The sequence below is a fragment of the Pinus tabuliformis genome, chromosome 5_2 (genome assembly GCF_031772625.1).
Source record: "Pinus tabuliformis cultivar Carrire ecotype Pingquan chromosome 5_2, CPIR1, whole genome shotgun sequence".
Classification (NCBI taxonomy): Eukaryota; Viridiplantae; Streptophyta; class Pinopsida; order Pinales; family Pinaceae; genus Pinus; species Pinus tabuliformis.
In genome coordinates, this window is record NC_142306.1 from 227,810,963 (window position 1) to 227,827,403 (window position 16,441).

Consider the following 16,441-nt stretch of genomic DNA (forward strand, 5'->3'; position numbering starts at 1 on the left):
TTGGGTACATGAAATGAATTCCGCATCTTATTCTTGAAAAGAGAATAACAATCGTTACGTTAACGAACTTACTATAACCACCTATGATAATCCAACGGTGGGAATTTTTTAATCATCTAACACATCAAATTTAACAACGCAAAACAGTACACGGGATACATAATTAAATATATTAATTTTAATTTAACGATTTAGATAATATCATTTGCTTTCTTATGATGATATTTTCTTTAAATTCCTTTAATTTTATAATGGTTTGATTTAATTGATTGAGATAATTTAATTAATGTTTAAATGCATGAGTGAATTGATTGGAAAATAGAGAGGGTGTTATATGATGTACCAAATAAATGAGAAAATCTAAAAGTCGATCTCATATTTTAGTTCAAATAATGTTTGATTAAAAACACTAGTCACATGGCTCATCAAAGGTGCACAAATTCTACATTGCTAATGACCAACATAATGAAATAACGAAGACACCCACATGGTAATTAAGTACGCAAATAAACCAAACAAATTTGATAGTCAAACAATTGTGATAGTTTTGACGCACACATAATAGTTTTGACGCACACATATTGCCGTAGACAACACAGAAATGCATCATATGCCTTTGACTACAATGTAGATTCCTGTTCCCCAACATGCCTTTTACCATAGTTACCGAGTTCGTCCGTATTGGCGAAAAAAATACGTTAATTCGTCGGTTCGATTCGGTACGGCGATTAATTCGGTTAATTCCAATTCGGTTCGGTGAATATTTTTGTCAAATCCCCTGCGCGAGATCGCTATTTCCTGCTTTGTCCCTTGACTTGAATGTGTTTCGTACCCGAACATGAATACTTCACGTGTTTCGTTGCACCAAAGAATGATCTGTGTTTCGTTACACGGACACCTGACTATGGCTATACCCAATGAGTATGGTAAATTGATTTGGAAGTTTGATATATATCTATCCACATGGTTGATTAAATGAATATGAATTTTTTAAATTAAGGGATTTTCTAACTTTGTTTAAATATATTTTATAAATTCATAAGATCTTGTTGTATGTATGTAAATTTAAAAGTATTGATTTACTCATTTTTTACTTATTTTGTTAAAAAATAAAATTTACATTTATTTTATTAAATTAAAAATTTATTTTTTAATGGCTAAATTAGTAGAAATAGATCATTGAACTTACTTTTTAATTGTTGAATAGGAATCGGCAAGGTAAACTTTTAATTCCAGCTTTGCTTTGTTGATCTATTGGAAAAATACAAGTTCTCATCTGCACAATGTTGGTGAAAACAATACAAGGTCAAAACAAGTTTGGAACTAGGCAACCTTAGTGGAAAATTGAAATAATGTAGAGAAAGGCAAAGCTAATGCTCAGATCAATTACCTTTTATAAATTTTCTTATAAGAATATATATATATATTTTCCTATAAAAATAATTTTTTTTCCAATAAAAAATATCAACTTGCTTAATTCATTATGTGATTACAGAAGCTTGAAAACAGAAAATACCAATTTTTTCTATTTTAACAAATTGATAATTCTTATTGGAAAAAAATAAAAAAATATATATAATTTTTATAAAAAAATAAAAAATAGTAATTTCTATATTAGAAAATTTTTATAAAATGACAAATTGCAATTAAGAAAAAGATAATTCTTATCTTACAAGAAATTATAAAATAGCAAATTGGTTGCAAATCAATAACTTTTATATAGAACATAAAAAAATAGTAACTTCTATTTTGGAAAAAAATCAATTTATACAACTTTTATATTTTGTTAAAATTTTGAATATAATGATTGTTTATTTAAATATATATATATATATATATATATATATATATATATATATATATATATATATATAAATAAGTACTTGTAATATGTATAGTGTCGAATTTTTTTCGTATTGAATTTTCTAGAGTCGAATTTTTTCCGTATCGTATCGAATTCGAATCCGATTTCGAATTTGGTAACTATGCCTTTTACTCCACGGTAGTTAACGCGACAAAACACTCAAATCTACTACGTGTCCATGAGACGGGAAATTTAGTACATAAAGCGTTTGCCTAATTATTAACTTTCGGTGATTTTGGGTGGAATTTGGAAAAATAATTTATAGTGACAGTTTGTTTCAGTTTTATTATTTAAAATAAGTTATTTTTTAGTATGCGAATCCTAACAAAACTTTCACATATTCTAAATAAATATATATATATAGATATATATAATTCCAATTTTATTGTTGATTTTATTTGTTTTAATATATATATATATATATATATATACAATTCCAATTTTACTGTTGATTTTATTTGTTTTAAGTGAATTCTTTACCAGAATGGTAAGCTGGAGAAACAAATGTGAAATAACACAACGCTGACGTTTATTTGTTTGAATGAAACAAAAGATTGCAATGTAGGAAATTCAAAAACCTGTGGATAGGAATGGCTTAGGACACATGACCTCTCAGTATTAGCCAATACATTTCAAAATTTTGCTCCACCTTTCTTTTTTTTGCGTCTCTTTCTTTGACCCGAAAAAATGGAATCCAACACTGATGTTGCTCAAATGAAGATCGATGAGGATAGTTGGGTTATTCAAATTAACGCAACTCTCGATGCACTACAAGAAGAAGAGGAGGAGAATGTGAAAGTATTTTGGGTCTTGGTGTTTAATGTGCCAAAAGAGTTATTGGCAGACAAGCCAGAAGCCTACATTCCTCAAATGGTTTGCATCGGCCCCTGTCACCACTGGAGATCTGAGCTCCATGATATGGACCACTACAAGTTAGCAAAGGGTCTAGAAAAGTTTTAGTCTGTCATTGTGGAGGAATTTAAAGAATACGATTGGGACGACCGGAGCTACTATCACAACTTCATCGACTATAAGGAAGAAAACTTTGCGTGGATCGTGGCTCTAGATGTTTTAATGGTCCAAGAACTATCGCCTTTCAGTTTCAAGTTGCCAGAGAGTGGAAATCTCCGTATCAACGAAAGGCGGCACATGTTGGAGGTGTTGTACTACTGTATTGTGCCTTCTTCCGACAATCAAATTCCAATTCGATTTGATGAAGGAAAGGATGCTCCTTATCCAGCGGACATGTCAGCCGTTACTCCAACTCTAATTGAGGAAAAAGATGATTCGCCTGATCTAGCAGACAGTTCAACCGTTAAAGAAGCCTTCAGTATGCTCTGTCAAACTCTCTCTTCTATGAACGTTGGCGTCGCTCAATTTCTCACGATGTTACTTCGGCGAGCGTTGAACTGGAAGCCTTCGCAATTTGTGATGAAGTTTCCCTTTCTTCTTATACTGAGTATGTTTAAAAGGTTCAAAAAAGATGCAGTCAGAACTGGGGAAGAATCGTCTGTTAAGATCATACAACCCTCTCCACACGAACTGAATATTCCTTCTGTGGCTGATTTACATTTCATGGGAGTGAAATTCTCTCCTACTGATGGCGATATCAACACAATATGAAGAGAAAACGGCCATGCTTTACCTCCCCAGAGTAAAGTTAAACAGTAACACATAGGTAATCAGGAGAAAACTGGTGGCATTCAAGCTTCTGCTGCACCTACTGCCTTGACTTGTTGTAGAAAGTTGTTACGGTAATGAATTCACTATAACATCTGAAAATATTTTTAATCAATCTAACACATCAAATCAACAACGCAAGACAGTACACCATGGCATAGAGCTAGCCGGTTCTCCACGAAATGCGTTCAGGCGCAGCAGTTGACTGGACCATCAACAACTGAAGACAGTACACCATTGTACATAGCGGAGTTAATTTCAAAGAGAAACACTTTATGATGTAATTATTGTTCACATATTTTTTACCATTATTTATTTTGGATTTTTTTGGGTATGTTTTAATGTTAATGACCATGTTGTTTGTATATATTGTTATTGTTCACATATTTTTCTACCATTATTTATTTTGGTTTTAATTTTTTTTTATTTTTTGCGGTTTATCTTATTCTCTAAATCTTTAGAACCAACATAGATCCATATTAAGTATGGATTTAAGATGAGTCTAGAGCGATCAATTTTTTCACATGAAGATCTTTTTAGAGTGCAAAACACAATGTGTTATTTTTCATTATTTAAATTGTACTTTTGAATGCTATATATAAGACCAAATAAAAATTTTAACCATAGAAAGTTAACTTTTTTATTTCTATATATAGATATATATGAAGTTGATATTGACATAAATTAGTTAACAGATCTTCAAATAGTTTATTTAAATCTTGACATATAATTCACACATTGTTTTTACTTATAATCACTTTATAACATATTCATTTTTGTTTAATTATAGATGACATTATTTTCTATTTAGAGCATAATTTTTAATTTTTAATTTTATTTTAAAGAGGAACGGATGAACAAAATTACACATCGCCTCATATTGGATTGTAGAATGAACCTTTCATCTCAATCACTAATTTAACTTACTCATTGCACAAGATCCTAATGTCTTATTTACCATGAGAATTAAATAATTTTTATTAAAAATTTAAACTAACTATAATAAAGTATACATCAACATGTTCCATAATTGTTAATGGACATAAGTAAAGCATAGTTTATAATAAAGTATACATCATTATGTTGCATAATTGTTAATGGAGATATGCGAGTTTATAATTTTATAAAAGTTTAGTTTAATTATTAGTAGACAGGAGGAATTTCAATATTTACACAATATTTACACAATATTTTTTAAATATTAATTATATATATATAAATAATTGTGTTTTTTTTCAGATTTAGATTTAATTAAAGGAGAAGAAAAAGGAAAACCATATGATAGATATAATAAGTGTTCTAAATTATGTTTTTCCTTTTAGATGTTTTTTTAAATGTATATATATTTAGTTTATATATTAATTTCTTTATTATTATAATAATAATAATTTAAAATAAAATTATAATTTAGTTAATTTTTATATTTCTTTGTATTTTTAATCATGACACTGTGAGCCATATGATATGACAAGTATATGGGTACTTATAATGGATTGCTATGTATTGATGTTTATCATCTATTTAATTGATTTGGTTGCACTAATAAGTTATCTTGATTACATCAATATGTCACAAAATTGTAAAGTATGTAACAAAAATATAATTTATAATTTTTTTTGTAAGTTGGTACAAAAATTTCCCTTTAATAAATAAGATTTACACCGAAGACATGTTGATAACAAAAGACTAATATAGGAGTGAAAAAAATCTAACTAGATATCTTGAGAGAGCATTAGAGCTTCCAAAAAGCAGAGAAGACTAATTAGACCACCATTTATCACCATTTTACAAAACATTACCGAAGTGGTAACAAATATGTTCCCGAAACATGAAGTGGCAAGACTCTGGGCGTGAAATTTCAAAAATAAAAAGGAAATATCATCCACTGAACAAAATCCCAATGAATTCTGACCATCAATTTGTCAGGTTGTTGTCATGTTATCCATTGAAGCCACTAGTGCGCAGTCAATGCTGAGGAGGAAAGCCAAAAGTAAACTTTGCAGACAAAATAATATCCTTAGTTTGAGATGACCACCAGAGAAAGGGGAGCCTCGTTAGCTGATGGAGAAATGTTGTGAGGTGGATCTATGTTGATTAGTTGGACATCAATTACTGTAGGAGTTTCGACATGGTCTTTAGAGTCAAAATCCTAATCTTACTATACATACTTTTCTACTCATTACATATTTTTCCAGTCGTTATAATTAGGGTTACTGAGATACCGAAGGCCTCACAGAAGAGTTCCTTTTCTTGTGTCAAGCTCTTTAAAAAATGAAACAAGGTCCTCGAGAAAATTTCCTTTTCATGTGTCAAGCTCATTAAAAAATGAAACAAAGTCCCAGAGAAGAGTTCCTTTTCTTGTGTCAAGCTCGTTAAAAATTGAAACAAGGTATCATGAGCATATTTATTTTCCTATTCCAAGCTCATTAAAAGATGAAATAGATCTTCCTCTAATTCAAGTCTTTGATTAGATCTCATAGATTTCAAGTCGATTCTTTCACTTGGTCTTGTAAATGAACCTTCATTCCATCCACCTATTAGTAATTAGCATTCTACTTAGGTGAATGAAATGATCTTGGGGGCATGAGTCTAGAATCACATTTTTATTACAGGGGGCATGATAACCAATCTCAAACGTACTCTTCCTTTGTTTCAAACATGTGTAAAAATGAAACTAATCTCGAGCATTGTTTTTCCTCGTTTCAAGCTTGTGTAATAATGAAACTACATTCAAGTACTCTTAAGCATGTGTTTTCCTTATTTCAAACATGTGTAAAAATGAAACCAATTTCAAGCATAGATAACCATGTTTCAAGTTTGTGTAAAAATGAAACCATTCTCATCATGTCCCTTGTTATTGCCATTTTTATCAACATGTTTCTACTAGATGATCCTTGCTTTTCTCATTCCATCATCACCATCTTCTTAGTCTATCATACGCTTTCACTTGGTTGTTTTACCCTTTCATGATGAATCACTACAAAGAGTGGTATTATTAGCTTGTCTCTTGACCTTTACATGTTTTGAGAAAGTTCCATAAGACCAGAACCAATTTCTACCCTTTATACCATTCGTTCCTCTAGGAGGAGTTTTATTTCAGCACTTTTCAAACTTCCAAAACATGCAAAAGATTATCAAGAAGTTATATTTTCAAGCTTGTTAAATTAAATTATAAGACTTCTACACAATATAAGTTTACGGTTTTTTGGAATGCATTAGACTATTTATTAAAAAAAATTACTTTAAAGTAAAAAATGACTAACATGTTCTCCTTAGTATTATTTTTTTCCTTTTTGGTCTCAAGAGACTAAATTTAGAAAAAGGGACAGTTGGATTTTTATTTTTAGCCTCTTTTTAAAACTCTCTAAACATGAAAAAGAAGCAGTGTTACACCTTCGACTGAATCACAAAATCATGAAATAGTGTTGGACTTGTCCAACATGATTCATCAGAAGGGTACATTCAAAATGCTTAGAAGGATTCATTTGGAGGATGAACATATAGATAAAGTACATGTTATCCTCTTCAAGTTTGTCAAAAATAAGTAGGTACTGACTAGAGATGGTTCAGGAAATTGGAAAATAGGGTACTTAAACTATTAATGGTAGTGAATCACTCTTGAACATGGAACTCTTTCACTTCATCTCCATGACTCTTGGGTTGGGTAATATGCTTGCCTCTTTGGTTAATCACACCATGTCAAAATCCTTCATAATAAGTTTTAGGTCAATGCTACTAACTCCATAAAGTGTCACGGATATGTTTAAGAGAATTCCTTATGTTGACATTTGCTACAATACCCTTAAGAATTCATTCATGTCTGCCCTTCCTAAAACAACTCTACATCGATACTTGTTTTGTGTTGTTGATCAGGGATACATCAAGGTCCTCCTCCAATTGGACGCTTCCTGTCAACATGAACTCATTATCCAAGAAGTTAATTTAGAAACTCCTTTTGATACCTTGGAACTTGCATACCTCAGTGGAAAGTTTCCTCGCTCTTAGTGAAAGGTCTTCATCATTGGCATTCAACCAGAAGATTCTATGTCATTTTCAACTTCAACTCTTTCATTCACACTACATAAATTGTATTATGGTACCTTGAGAGAAATTATCATTATCAGTGGTTTCTCTCGCATATATTAATGATTTACATCATTGGTAGCTAATCATATGGTGTCTACCATGTTCGTCTCCAACTCATTTATTCACATGGTTATAATCATACTATCGAGTGACAAGGTAGAAGTCCATGAATCTAGTTCCATCCATCTGGGTTGTGATTTCATGATTGATGCAATATTACAAAGTATGTTGGTTATGATCATTCAAGACAATCATCCAAGTAGGGGTCCACACACTTTCATCAGTGGAGGAGACTCTTTTATTATTGTACATGTAATATTAGCTTGTATTATCAGTATGGGTATGCCTCCCTTAGCAATGATATCATGATGATAATATATAATGTAACAGATGATGATCTTGACTTAATTTATTATTGATCTGTACTTGTCACAAGGTAAAGTACTTCATTCCTCAACCAATGCTTATAACTTTTACTTTAGGGGGCAATCTGTTACAAATCATTTTGTCACATCCGGTCAACAGGCCTGAAAATTGGATCAATCAACATCCTTGAAAAACTTGTCATAATCCCTTTGCAAAGGAAGGCCCTAAGCATCCCATCTCCAAAAAGTATGAGTTTCTAGGTTAATTAGCGCAAAAACCATGTTTTTAACCCCAACACACCCTGTATGTTTGTCCAATTGCAATGGTTGCAAGATTCATAACTAATCATCTACATTGATTGACGAAGGTTTCTCTACTCTGTAGGTGTGCTAATTCTAGAATTTCGGGAAAATTAAAAAATATGTTCAATTTTTCTCCTTCGGGAAGATTCTAAGGTGATTTTAACCATTTATCATGGATAGATATCTCAAATTACTATTTGATCCTTGTCTAATGGTCTTATCTCTCATCCCTAGAGCTTATCCTCCTTCATATGTGGATCTCAAGCCTAGACTGGTAAATCCTAAACTACCACTTTCACCTTATAAATTTATTGCCTCCCATAGAGTCTGGGTTGGCTTGATATTACTAGTTACTTCATGATGCTACATCGAGCTTAAGTAATCCATCCAGTTATGCACTAGGGTTAAGTGTGAAGGTTTTCTTTATGGCAAGGAAGGAGAAGACAATTGAGGAGACATCTACAATTTTATCTTTTATATATTGTTGTAACTCTCTCCTTTATTTATTAATACAAGACGCACTTTATTTTCCTATACTTATGTCATGTTGATGCTTATGTATTTAAATTTCATGTTAACTCATCAATTATAAATATTGGGTTATTTTATGTGGATATCGTAGTTCTCTTCCTTATTTTATCCTTTGTTGCAGGTTCCATTTATAGCATGAGGAGCTACAGTTGGAGCTTACAAGCAAGGAAAAGAGGACGACTTACTACAAATTGTAGGTAGGTCTCTTTTCCATGTTTTAGTCTATCTAAGGAAAAGATATATATTGTTTCTCTATATTGTTCTAGATCAGAAATTTAGATATAGGAAGTTCATTTTACATATAAAAGTTTCCAATTGCTTGTGAGAGGAAAGCAGTTTGAGAAATAACCGTGGAATTTAAAGTGTACAACCTGGGAATCTTGGAGATAAAATATTCTTTAACCCCATAGAAAAAATTTGAAACAACAAGAGCACATACCAATACACTAACTGAGCATCCTTACCAACATACCAAATTTTGTTACCAGACTGAACAAAAGAAAATTAGTGGCAACAATTTGGCACACACGAATGACCCACATGATACAAAGGTAGAAAATTATCCGCTACAGACCAAACTTTGCTACTATGCACCAACATTAAATAATGTAGCCCAAAATTAAGCACATAAAGCCATGAAATTCCCCATTGCAACATAAAACAATCCATGGTAGAGGATAATATTAAAACGCGATAAAAAAATTCCCCATATACCAAACCCTACTTACAAAAATTGGGTAGTTGAAAGAGATACCTGGAAAGTCCAAGCCTTGGAGTGTTCACGAAGGAAGAACAAAAACCAACTCAGAGACTGGCCCTGAGGCTGCACAGTGCAAGAAAAAGATGAAAAAATTTTACCTCCTTCAAAAATTTGAAAGCCTTTGAAACATGAAAATATTAAAACCCCAATTCCCTCCTTCGAGTAAGTGTATTTTAGTTTACCAAGAGATGGCTTCTAGAGCACCCAACACATCCAGTACATAGTGTCGAACATCACATGTTAAACTAAAGAAAAAAACCCATAAAAATTTTTGACATCTCTAGAGAATCCAATATACGCTCGCCAATTGATGAATAATCTATTTCATTTATAATGACTAAGGGAGGAGAAAGGCCATGATATCATGATATCATTAATCATCCAATAAAGGACAAAGATAAGAAAAATGTTAAATACTACACACTTGACATTCTTTTTTGTGCTGCACCAAGCCATACATGAGATGAGAGTGTGCATCCTTCTCTCCTATAGTGGAGCACGTCCAAGCCATTATGGCAACCCCACCTAACACTATATGAAACACACTTGAGATGATGGAAAAATGCAACAACTTGTAATGTTACTCTCTTATTTCCCTCCCATATTGATGAGAAAATGTCGTCGATTGTTGATATTCCATGCTCATAAAATTGTGCTTCCACATATATCTCTTATGCAAACACTTGTGAGTACCATCACACTTTCCAACAAGGATATGATTATGGGCTCATTCCCACCCCCCTAAGGGAATACGATTTATAATTTCATTAGTTGCATTGAAACATATTTTTACAATATAGAAGGGAGACATTGTATTCCATTTAATATGGAGTTGAAATTTTCATTTAAAGAAAAAAATAACTAAAAAATATTTTAATTTTTAGCAAAAATAAAATATTTCATTATTCATTTTAAGTAAAATAACTTCCCCAGATCTAGTAGAAGTATAATATTTGCTATACTTAATATAGAATTTATTATCTTCTAAAAATGTTCATAACACTGTGCAAGTATTTGCTAAAATTATCACCAATAAATTATCTATTGAAAATTAATCCTAAACACCTTTGGCTCAATAATCAAAACATTAAAAAATAATATTTTATGCTTTCTAGGAATTCATCAATGCTAGTTTTAAGGGATTTTTGTGGTTCCTCAAGTGTTATATGCATTAAATGAAAATTCTCATTATAAAGTACGTCAAGTAAGGCAAGTTCCATGGTCATTATTAGGACATTTTCAAGATATCTAAATGTTCTCATATATATGTGGTGGGCTCCAGTATTGTAGCAATAATGCTACAACTCCTGGAGCTTCCTTCTCTAATTTTATCAACCCGGTAGTTCGTAACAAACTTGGAAGCGACGGTGCTGTATGCAAAAGTACTAGCTCTTGTCGCAGCTGTCACTTGGTCAGCTGGCACAAGTCCGCTAGGGCTCAAGCCAACTTATATATGTTCTCAGAAGAAGCTTTTTAAGTGATGAACGAAAGCTATCTCAAAGGAAATTAACCTACTTTGCAAGAATGAACTGAAAGCCAACAAAACATGGAAACCCTAGTAAACCCTAATTCTACCAGCTTAATCCTTATGATGCAATGGTGGGAATGCAACTTCTAAAAGTGATGCCATTACTTCTATTGAGATGAGATGCATGTGTCTAAACTACTTTGATCTGAAGAGAACAAGTTTTTGTATTTTTGCTCAAGTTGTTGGAGTTATTATGACTGTGCTTCTTACCGGGTCTTGACTGTGTAGGGGTAGATCAAGGTGAGGAAGGCTTGGAAAAGGTCAAGAGGACTCTGAGAGGGTCCAAGGGATCCCTAACATCATTCCATAGAAGTTCACAAAGTTCAGATGCCTGGAAACCGTGTTTGCAAGCTTCTACAGGATGTCTGCAGGGGGTTCTACAGGAAGTTCAGGATTTCTACAGGAAGTCCCGTAATTTCTACAGGATGTTCTGCAATCGGAGTTTTGGGTGATGGATGAGTGAATGAGCTGTATGGGTGGATAGGGAGGTAGGAGGGGAGCTTGTGATGGCTTATGGATAGAGAGATGAGATGGAGAGGGGGTGTGTAAAGCTGGTTGGTCTAGAGGAGGGTAGAGGCAATGGAAGGCCGAAAAGATAAAACAACGTGGATGATAGAAGAGTTGGGAGGCAAATGATCTAACTGGGAGATAAGTAGATGGCCTAGGCACGGCTTAGAAGGATAAGGAAACGATGGAGTGGTGCTGCGCAGTGTAAATGAAACAAATCACCCCTGTCTTGCGTATAATCGAAATGTCATCATCCTACTCTAACTGTTTTATTAGAAACCAAAGAACAACGATGTCGTTTTTAAGGGAAAATCGTGCATGGTGCTAAAACAAAGAGCTATTGCTCAAGATCTAAATGCATGGACACTTATACAAACAGAAATATTACGTTAAAGCTTGCATGAACATGTAAAACTGTGTTTTTGGTAGTTGGCACGGTCTGCACTCCCAGTCCCCAAACAGAGGTGAAAGTGAGTGTGCATTCAACCCTTTTTGGAACTCAGATTAACTTCAATCTCCCTACTCTAATCTAAACTACTGAAGAAACTTTGTTCATAACACTAACCTATGTAACCACACCAAGAAATTCGAATCAGCAAACTGTGTTTCCAAGTGCATGTAAAGGAAAAGAAATATAATGCTGAAAGAAAGAAAGGTAACAATACAAAGGAAGGAAGCCTTAGGCTCTCAGGTTGGGCCCAACACTGAGAGCTTAAGCTCCTTTAAGAACTCAGAGCTGCCTCAAATCTGCCTGCTTATTCATTAAAGGATAATAGTCAAAAGTCTGATAACACGCCAAAAATGGCTTACAAAGAGCAAAACAGGGCTATAGCTCGTAATTCAGAATCTGGAACAAAGTTTCCAAAGTCTTTTTTCAAAGGCTACAGCCTCAAAATTTATACATTATGACGGCCAAGCTGGCCTCCTAAATTAGTGGGGCTTGGCTGACCAACTAAAAGTAAACTAATGTCCCCTTAGAATCCGTTGGCTGCCTTCTAGCTCGGTGGTGATAGCTGTTGGAGCTCGGAGTTGTGGGTGGAGATCACGAGGAAGGCCATTCAATGTCGTGGAGAACCTTCCTACAAAACCTCGATGCCACCTTGGTTGTCTCCTAGCCTTCATCTGCATGGTTTTGCTCCATTTAATGTCAAAAAACCTGAAATAAACATGTATTAGCCACCTAGGAATAGTGACTGCCCTTCATTCGTACAAATAACATAAATATACTAAAAAATGATGCATAAGTCATGAAAAATGAAGGGTTGAGCAAGGGTAGTGAGGCCACATGAGCCCAAAATGTTACCAAATTTGGGGCTCATCATCACCCCCTAGCTAAAATATTTGCTCATCCTTGAGCAACTAATCCAGCTCCTCATCCTTCATTGCCTTTACTGCCACCCTTACATCCCAAGCCTCTGTAGTAGTGTCCTCCTTGCTGATATGGAACCCAGCCTTTCTGTTCACCTCTTCCCACTGTTCATTATCATCTTTCTCTGTGCTGCCTTCCTAGCAGCAGTGGTGGGCTTAGCTTGAGGCCAATCCAGCTGGCTTGGAACTTTTGCATGGATTTCTTATAGAGGGCCACCCGTACTAGAGCTTCCCTCATCCGAGTTGGGGTATGATACTCTCTGATTTTCAGACTGTGGGCCAATGTATTCCATCGGTAGGTGCAAGCTTGGACAGAGTTGTCTCCTAACAGTCTCTCCATGTCCTCAAAATGCGCTATGGCCTAGGCCTACTGATCCATATATCTCAATGAAGCTTGAGGGTCGGTGGACAAGTGTTGGTGTGCCGAGATTAGTGCAACTGGATCCCCTGGTTCTACTCTAATTAGCAATGGCTCATTCAGCTCTCGGTTCATGACCGGTTTGGCTTCTGCTGCTCTTTTGTCCTCATGGCTCAACCATGAGGCAAACGCCATTAATTGCATATCTCCTAAGGTCGTATTGGGATCCCATGAAATTACATTAGGCAGGGCCAAATTATGGAGGTAAACTCCACTAATCTGGCCTTATCCTCTGATGAGCTGGTACTGCATAATTCAGTGAATTGCTGCGGGTCTTGGAGCTGAGAGATACCCCTTTGCGCCAAGGTATTGATTTGAAATTGCAGCCATTGGTCTTTCAGGTACAGGCTATAGGATTTGGCCGGCTGTCTGCATTGTATAGCATCCATGGCCCAACGAGCCATGTAGGCCAATTGTACCTCTTTCTGCTGCAGCTGTTGTGTGAGAGCTTGCACCTCAATTTGTGCTTGTTGTTCTGCTTCCTGTAGATGCAAGGTTGGCTCCCCAAGACCGGTTTGCAGTTCCTTTTTGCCTTGCTGTTCTGCTGTGTTGTCCCCTGAGGGTGTTCCTGTTCCTCTCCTCAGCTCTTGTAGCTGCAGTCTAAGTTTTTCATTTTCATCCTGTAGGAACACCCGCTGGCAATTTGCCACGTGTGTAGCCATAGCCAATTCCTTTGTAGCCTCCTTGAGTTGTTCCTCCAAGGGGCCTATGTCGGCCACACCTTTTGATTTGGCTATTTTCATCCACGTGTGGGTTCGTACTCGCTCTTCCTCCAATGCAAAGAACAGTGGCACAGTGAATTTCTGAGGTATAATTTTGCCAGCCTCTAAGAACTTGTAATATGAACTCAGACTTGGATGAGGGCTAGGATCTGGAATATGCTCTTTCTCTACTTCTTTTGGTGGCTCTACTTCGCCCTCCCTCGGTGGTGATGAGGGTGCTTCTCCTTCCATCCTCTCGGTCTCCTTAAGCTGGGCTAAGGTTTCCTGTAGAGCATCCTCAGCATCTTGTAGCTGGGCTTTTGAGGCCAACTGGGGCAACCTATCCTTCCAAGTAGTTTTCTTCGGGCTCCCCCTCTCATAGGTGACTGATATCTTTGAGGGGGACCTCTCCTTAGGCGAAGTAGGGGCATCCTCTATAGTGATTGGGCTGCTGGATGGAGGCTGTGGCTTGCTCGTTTTTATTCTCACACTTCTCCTAGCTTTGAAATATAGAGGGGTCTCCCTCTTTCTCTTCTCCTTTGGCTTAGGAGGTGTACTGAGGGCGGCCAACACGGCTGCTGCCTCCCTTGCAAGAATGTCAGCTTTCTTCTCCTTGGGTTTCGCTTTCTCAGGGCTTCCTGTAGAAGACCCTTTTTCAGTTGATTTCTAGCTTCTTGTAGAAGCCGGTTTTGGTGTTCCTGTAGAAACAGGTGGCACCGCTTTAGTTTGTTTTGCTGAATGTGTTTTACTTTTTGACTTGGTTGCGGCTGCTGTCGAGGTGCCTTTGCTGACGTGGACCTGCTCAGCCTTGTCCACTATGCTTTGTAATCTTTTCTCTCTGGCCGTCAACATGGGTGTGTCATCATTCTCTTTGGCACCCTTTTTCTCTTGTTTCTTCTTTTGCTCTTTCTTCTGCTCCGTGGTCGTGGTCTTCTGGCCTTTTTCTTTCTTCCTTGCGGGCACTGACTCCGTCTCCTCACTGCTGGATGAACCGAGCTCTTCGGTCAACATCTTTATATCACCATCCTTGATCGAATTTCTGAAGGCTTCCCATGAGAGAGGAACCTTGTATGTGTGGAGCGCATCCTCCACGAGGAGTTTAATGAGTCCATGGTGGGATACCTGGTCTGGTGTGCCTTCTTTCAACTTGGTGGCACATTCAATCATAGACTGTAGTAGAAAGTAGGGGATACTTAGTTTGTTTTCTACAAGTAGGTCCATCTGATGCCTTAATTCCGTGAGTAACCGAAAATGGTACCCATATACAATGCTAAACCGACCTTCGCAGGTGATGTACTTCATAATCTGGAGGCTAACTTCACTCCAAAGTGGCAGTAAGCTGGTTCTACGAACCCCGTTTTTATCTTCTGAGAATTCCTCCTCTGGGGGGAAGAATTCCTTCTTAGCCTTCTGGCCCAATTTCCTCTCTTCTTTATCCCATGGTAATCCCATTGGGAGCTCAGTAACACGGCTGATGAATTATGGGGTGAGTCTGAGACTCAAACCCCTGAAGTTGATGGTGGCCAATGTTTTGGATTTCGGCTTCAGAGCTTGCAAGAACTCCTCTGCCACCTCATCGTCATAACCCTGCAATTTGTCGCAGAACGACATCCATTGCGCTTGCGTGAACAGCTCCACCACCTCAGGATTCTCTCTTAGCTTTGTTGAGTCGGTTGGTTCCCTTCTGATGAACCCACCCGGCATGGTGAAAAACTGCTGCATTAGCTGGAGGTGGCGAGTGCGGAAGAAAATTGGCCTACTGGGACAGAGCGTAGAATTACGCCTCTGCCATGCATACAATTCACGAAAACTTATCACCTGATGAGCCTTAACACGGCTTAATTATAACTCACATCCTGTAGGACGACAATTCATGCAAACGGCAGACAATACTTGCAATTTTTTTACGACCAGACTGTAGAACGTCGACTCTGCCACCCTCGAAACCAATTGCATGGAAGGTTCAGGCTTACCTTTTTAATCCGCCACCTTTTGACGTGAGGAGCCCAATTTCCTGTAGAAGCAACTTTCCTGTAGAAGCAGCGCACGAATTCTGGAGGATACTGCAGTGGGTCTGCGCCTTCTGTGCTGCTATCAGACATTCGAACGGCCGAAGGCTTGGAGTGTCGAGTCTTCAGAGGAATGCGGATGCTCACTCGACTTCCAAACGGCTCATGATAAATGCGTGGGGTGGCGATCTAGCCGATAGATTTGAATCCAGCGGAATTCGTGGTGCGGGGGTGAGCTGTCCCTGCCGGACCGTTGGATGACGTCGTCTACTCATTCCCCTACAAATTCCCTGACTGCTGCATCATTCTCCACAGATTCTC